Below are 7,292 nucleotides of genomic sequence, written 5' to 3'. Positions count from 1 at the left end.
AGTACATGTGGATGTTTTGTTTTTAAACCCCATCCACATGAAGCAGAAAAAATCCATGCGGAATTGAGAAAATGCCACAGATCTTTATTTATTTTTAACTTCTTTATTCGGAGCACGTCCTGTCTGCAATGCATAGAGTGAAATCCGCATGTAAAAAAAAATCTTCGTATCCATGGAATGAAAGGAATCTGGATTTCTCTAGGAACAGAATTGAACTTCTTACTGGCGATACTCTCTGGGCCTCCTATATAAAGTGTCACTATTAGGGGATGTTCACACGGTGCTTTTAAAAAAAAAAAAAAAAACACAACTTGTAAACGTGTCATACGCTAGCGCTTTTTAAAATACAGGTGTTTTTGATGTGTTTTCCGCGGGCTGTTTGAGATTTGTGCGTGTTTTTTGGCGCATAATTAGTACTCCTATGGGAACATATGGCGTGTTTTCACCTAGATTTGACAGGACTTGCTTTTTTAAGCACCACATTAAAAAAAAAAAAAAAGCAGCGATGGTGCGCTTTCCCATTGATGCCAATCAAGCGTTTTTTTTTAATGCGTATTTTGTTGCGTAACACATGTCAAAAACACGTTGTGCGTACAGGGCCTTATCCATAGCAGCCAACCAGATCTTTCACGATCAGACCCAGAGGCGTTACTTGACGCTCCTGAACCCCAGTGACAAATGTTACTTGCCCCCCCTCCCCCCAGGCTGCCATGTGCGATTTATAATACTGCTGTCGTCTTATGTAATAGATGAGACTTTGGGCCCCCTCTTCCCCCCCCCCCCCCCCCGGGCTGGGTGCTGTGAGGAGGAGTTGTATGGAGTAGTGGCAGAACATGCTACTGCTCCACTCAACTATATGGGAACCGCACAGCACACTAGTGATCGGTGGGGTCCCAGCGGTTATTTTTTTGGGGAAACCCCTTTAATAATTTCAAGAATGGCACCGATTTTCCACATCATCCGATTTTGTTGCTGATTTCTTGCTATGTTTGCTCCTTTAGCGGCCAGCCTCCTAATATTGGGGGAGGGGGATAGGAACGCTGGTCATATTGGCGGTGGATTCTCCTGCCTGTCACCAGCTTTATGTAGAATGTGTATATATATGTATGTTTCTTTGTGTGTGTGTGATTTCTTAGCACAATGAAGGCGAGCTGCCTTTCCAGCTCTTGATGACTCCAGTTGTGTGTAAATATTAGAAAACAGCAGGGTAATACATTCCAAGAATCACTTGAGTAGGGCCGCAAAGACGAGTGTCCTTACTGGTATTGTAGTCCCTACTCCCGGGATCCCCTGCTGTTTCTAATCAGTGCGCACAGCCGTGAAAAAACTGGACTGACATTTACAGGCGCAGCGGGGAGATACTTGACTACTGAATGTTAAAGAATCCACTACCTGTGTTTCAAAGTGGCCACTGTATATGATAAATCTTCACAGGGGAACGAGTCCGCTCTTCATCTGATGGCTTAATGAGGGTATCGATAATGAAGCGGATCCTTCGCACTCCCACACAACCCCGTATCCATAGAGTGAAAACTCGCCTTCTGCGTACATCCTCCTGGCACTAATTGGAAATCTTTAACGTGTCCTGTGTTTATCTCGGAGGAGAAGAATAATAATCCGTGCTGGTGCCTCGCCATTTACTGTCAATTGTGAATTGTCCATCTGATCCGCCAGATTTGGGAGGCCATAAATCCTGATACGTTTTCTCCATACTGTCTGGATGGCTTCTCTTCAGTTCCCGGGGGGAATAGGACCAGACCGGCTGCCATTTGCTGCTGCTAATTCTGCTCAGCTCCATCGCGATTGGAGATGTTTTGTAATTAGCTATCTAACTTGGCTCTTAAATTTTAATAGCCAATTGAAGCAACATTTTAGCCAAGTCCTTTCTGTAATTTGCGTTCAGTCCATTAACGAAGTTAGTATTCGCACAGTTAAAAAGGAAAAGGGGGGAAAGAAAGGAGGAAGCCCTCCCGCTGTGACTCTAAAGGGAATGTGTCGTGTATGTCATTTGTTTTATTATTTGTGTAAGTATTTAGAAGTATAATTTGTATATTTTAATGTAGCGATTTTTAAAAAATAAAAACATTCCTTGGGTGCCCATTCTGGCGGTGCACACTTCCTTCCTGTAATATCTGTATAGACCGTGCTGCCACGGTATGTGTGCGCTTTATGGGCAGCTGAAATAACCTGGGAGTCAATGGACAGAAATGTGTCCATTGTCTAAATGTAACTTCACGTGTGCCGAATGGCTGTGCAGCTAAATACCGCCAAAAACATTGTGTGTTTTACCATGGCTTTGCGCTGTGGATTTTGGACGCACGGCTTCTAAGGGTATATTCACACAGATTATTTTCAGCCGTTTTTTGGGACGTAAACGGTTGAAATAACGGAAGCTGAACGCCTTCAAACGCCTGCCCGTTGATTTCAATGGGAAAATCGACGGTTCGTTCCCATGGGCATTTTTAAATTTAATTTTTTACGCGACCATTTGTAAAAACTGCGCAAAAAAACGCCCCGTCTAAAGAAGTGCATTTCACTTGAGCTGCTTTTGGAGATGTTTTTCATTGGGTCAATAGAAAAACTGCTCCAAAAATGACCGTAAGCACTCCTTGAAAGCCACTCTGTATTTTACGGCCGTTTTTAGTTGGCCGTGTGAACATAACACAACAGGTGAAACAAGTTCTTTCAACTTGTTTCACCTAATAGAAGTAATTTTCCAAAACTAGCAGTAAAACGTCCACGGTTTTGACCAGGGCATAGCAGGTATTCTGCCTTATCTAGCCCTCCGCTAGAGGTTTCACTTGTCATTACAGTCCTCTTGCTCTAAAGATGATCAAACTCTGCTGACTCTGTCCCAGTCTATACAGCAAAGCTAAAAAGTGAGCTGCAGAAAACAGGAATGGCAGTCATGGTGTATGATTTATGGTGTGTTTATTTATTTTAGAGATGTAATTTTCTGATGATACACGATCGTGCTGGTCTTTTCTGAGTGGCATTCATTCAGAAAAGTAGGGATGTTGCCGATGAGCGGTATATTTAGTTATTTTATGTCTGAGAGCGTTTAGAGGCAACTTGATGAAATTAGTTTTGTCTCCACCTGCCCTCTTTTTGAAAAATTAAAATATCGCCATCCCCATATGAGGCACCTCCTGGTTGAGTTGTAATCTTGCTGGTTCAAATTTATAAAACCATCCTGATGGACACACAACAGCGCTGTGCCCAGCAAGAGGCATCGTGGTGGGAAGATGTTGGATTGTGACATTATCATCCAGCATTACACATGAAAGCTGTGGCTGAATGCTCCTGTAGAGCAGAAGTTCTTAACCTGCAAGTCGTAACCCAAACGATGAGTCCTGTTTCTTCCCTAATAGGAAAAATAAGTTTTTCTTCTTGTAGGTTCAAATGTGCTCCTGACTTTCCTTACCTACAATTTCTGGCACTAGCCGACGTCTACTATTGTCAGCCATATTCGCTCTAATGGGGGTAATTCCTCTGTCACTTGGTCACCGATTAGACTCCGGATTTTCTTGGGTCTTTCTGGTACTTCATCATATTGAGACCTCAGGATCTGCAATACAGATTTTGGTTCAGAATCCATGTGAAGTCCTATCCTGTGAACATAGCCTAAAGGAGAAGTATAGTGGAAAGATCTGCAACTCCTCCGTATGTGATGGACCCACTCCTGATTTTGGCTTACAAATACTGATGCAGATTACAGTCTGAACGAGGCCTTAGACTTATGTTTAAACTGTGTTTATAGTGTTCTTTGTATGTTCTGGAAAAGTGGGTATTCCTTTTTTTTTTTCCATTTTTTTTTTTTTTTTTTTTTTTTTTACTGCTTTGAATAGCGTAGTCGGCTCTGCTATTCTATACAAAGGTATACAGTGCGTTTATATTTGTCCACAATGGATTCCTGCCTGTTCTGCGGCAAACGGCACAGTCTTCAGTTGAAGGTATACATCAAACATAATGTGATACTTCGATGTGCCAGGGGCTGGGTTCACATGACCTATTTTCAGACGTAATGGAGGCGTTTTACGCCTCGAATTACGCCTGAAAAGACGGCCCAATACGTCGGCAAACATCTGCCCATTGCCTGCAATGGGTCTTATGATGTTCTGTGCAGACGAGCTGTCATTTTACGCGTCGCTGTCAAAATACGGCGTGTAAAATGACAGCTCGTCAAAAGAAGTGCAGGACACTTCTTGGGACGATTTTGGAGCCGTTTTCTCATAGACTATTGAGAAAAGCTCCAAAAACGGCCGGAAAAACGTGAGTTGCTCAAAAAAGTCTGAAAATCAGGTGCCCTTTTTCCTTGAAAACGGCTCCGTATTTTCAGACGTATTTTGCGCAGTCGTGTGAACATACTCTAAGGCCTCACACACAGTGCAAATTTGGTCAGAACTTTCTATCCATTTTTTTTTAAAGCTGATGCAAATAAGAGAAGTATCAGGGTATGTTCACACGGCCTATTTTCAGAGGTAATTCTGGCGTATTATGCCTGAAAAGACGGCTCCATTACGCCCATTGCTTGCAATGGGTTTTACGATGTTCTGTTCAGACGAGGTGTCATTTTACGCGTCGCTGTCAAAAGACGGAGCGTAAAAAGACGCCCGCCTCAAAGAAGTGCAGGACACTTCTTGGGACGTTTTTGGAGCCGTTTTTCATTGACTCCATTGAAAAACAGCTCCAATTATGTCCATAAAAGATGCCGCGAAAGATGCCAGTACATGCAAGAACGTCTGAAATTCAGGAGCTGTTTTCGCCTGAACATACCCTTAATGTTTCCATTAGGCTACATGCACACGTTGCGTAATTTAGTGCAGACAATCCCCATCAAAACTGCAGAAAATTGCGCATGTAAAATCCACACTCAATGGTGCGTTTCTTTTTCTATTTGATTTTAGGTGCAGTTTTTACATTCCGGTGCGGTAATGCTGCAGATTTTGGTGTTTTTTTTTTGTTTTGTTTTTTAACAACTAGACAATTCTGAGGCGGAAATGCAAGATAAATTGACATATACAGTGAAGGAAATAAGTATTTGATCCCTTGCTGATTTTGTAAGTTTGGCCGCTGTCAAAGACATGAACAGTCTAGAATTTTTAGGCTAGGTTAATTTTACCAGTGAGAGATAGATTATATAAAAAAAAAAAAAGAAAATCACATTGTCAAAATTATATATATTTATTTGCATTGTACACAGAGAAATAAGTATTTGATCCCCGACCAACCATTAAGAGTTCAGCCTCCTCCAGACCAGTTACTGCTCCAAATCAACTTGGTGCCTGCATTAAAGACAGCTCTTACATGGTCACCTGTATAAAAGACTCCTGTCCACAGACTCAATGAATCAGTCTGACTCTAACCTCTACAACATGGGCAAGACCAAAGAGCTTTCTAAGGATGTCAGGGACAAGATCATAGACCTGCACAAGGCTGGAATGGGCTACAAAACCATAAGTAAGACGCTGGGTGAGAAGGAGACAACTGTTGGTGCAATAGTAAGAAAATGGAAGACATACAAAATGACTGGCAATCGACATCGATCTGGGGCTCCATGCAAAATCTCACCTCGTGGGGTATCCTTGATCCTGAGGAAGGTGAGAGCTCAGCCGAAAACTACACGGGGGGAACTTGTAAATGATCTCAAGGCAGCTGGGACCACAGTCACCAAGAAAACCATTGGTAACACATTACGCCGGAATGGATTAAAATCCTGCAGTGCCCGCAAGGTCCCCCTGCTCAAGAAGGCACATGTACGGCCCGTCTGAAGTTTGCAAATGAACATCTGGATGATTCTGAGAGTGATTGGGAGAAGGTGCTGTGGTCGGATGAGACTAAAATTGAGCTCTTTGGCATTAACTCAACTCGCCGTGTTTGGAGGAAGAGAAATGCTGCCTATGACCCAAAGAACACCGTCCCCACTGTCAAGCATGGAGGTGGAAACATTATGTTTTGGGGGTGTTTCTCTGCTAAGGGCACAGGACTACTTCACTGCATCAATGGGAGAATGGATGGAGCCATGTACCGTCAAATCCTGAGTGACAACCTCCTTCCCTCCACCAGGACATTAAAAATGGCTCGTGGCTGGGTCTTCCTGCACGACAATGACCCGAAACATACAGCCAAGGCAACAAAGGAGTGGCTCAAAAAGAAGCACATTAAGGTCATGGAGTGGCCTAGCCAGTCTCCAGACCTTAATCCCATCGAAAACTTATGGAGGGAGCTGAAGATCCGAGTTGCCAAGCGACAGCCTCGAAATCGTAATTATTTACAGATGATCTGCAAAGAGGAGTGGGCCAAAATTCCATCTAACGTGTGCAAACCTCATCATCAACTACAAAAAACGTCTGACTGCTGTGCTTGCCAACAAGGATTTTGCCACCAAGTATTAAGTCTTGTTTGCCAAAGGGGTCAAATACTTATTTCTCTGTGCACAATGCAAATAAATATATATAATTTTGACAATGTGATTTTCGGTTTTTTTCTTTTTTATATAATCTATCTCTCACTGGTAAAATTAACCTAGCCTAAAAATTCTAGACTGTTCATGTCTTTGACAGTGGGCAAACTTACAAAATCAGCAAGGGGTCAAATACTTATTTCCTTCACTATATAGTTACATAGTACGATCGAAAAAAGACACATGTCCATCAAGTTCAACCAAGGGATGGGAAAAAGGGAAGGGAACTGCTGCGGTTTTTGAAATCCGTTCAATTTCCGTGCGGAAAAATTCTGCAACGTGTAGATGCGAATATTTGAGATCTCATTTACTTTGCTGGTACTGTATTACGCTGCGGATTTGCTGCAGGAAAATACATGTGGCAAATCCGCACGTAATACAGATCGTGTTCATTTGGCCTTCGGGTGCAGTCACACACGACAGATTTTTTTGTTGCAGAAATTTCTACGAATTGAAATCTGTTCCATTCATTTGTATGGGCCATGCAGAAATCCATGCACATACAGATATATGGAAGTGATTTTCAATCGCAGACATTTCTGCAACAAATTTGCCGTGTGTGAATATAGCCTTATACTTTTACTGTTTTTAGGATCCAGTCCTGGTTGGAACCGGAATGCAAAATATTAACCAAATATGTGCTGGGTGCATGATGCCTAAAGCCATGGGCAGGGACCCTATACAACGGCAGCTCCGCAAGATGCCGCCATGAGCAATGCGTCTACAAAAAATGAGGAAATTACATGCTACAAAGGTTCTATATGGGACCAGAGATTTTCATGGGTGCCGTACTATGGACCTGCCCAACACAGATCTGTAATATGACCAT

This window comes from Rhinoderma darwinii, chromosome 12 (assembly GCF_050947455.1).
Source record: "Rhinoderma darwinii isolate aRhiDar2 chromosome 12, aRhiDar2.hap1, whole genome shotgun sequence".
In the NCBI taxonomy this organism is placed as follows: domain Eukaryota; kingdom Metazoa; phylum Chordata; class Amphibia; order Anura; family Rhinodermatidae; genus Rhinoderma; species Rhinoderma darwinii.
This window is presented reverse-complemented; position numbering follows the sequence as displayed.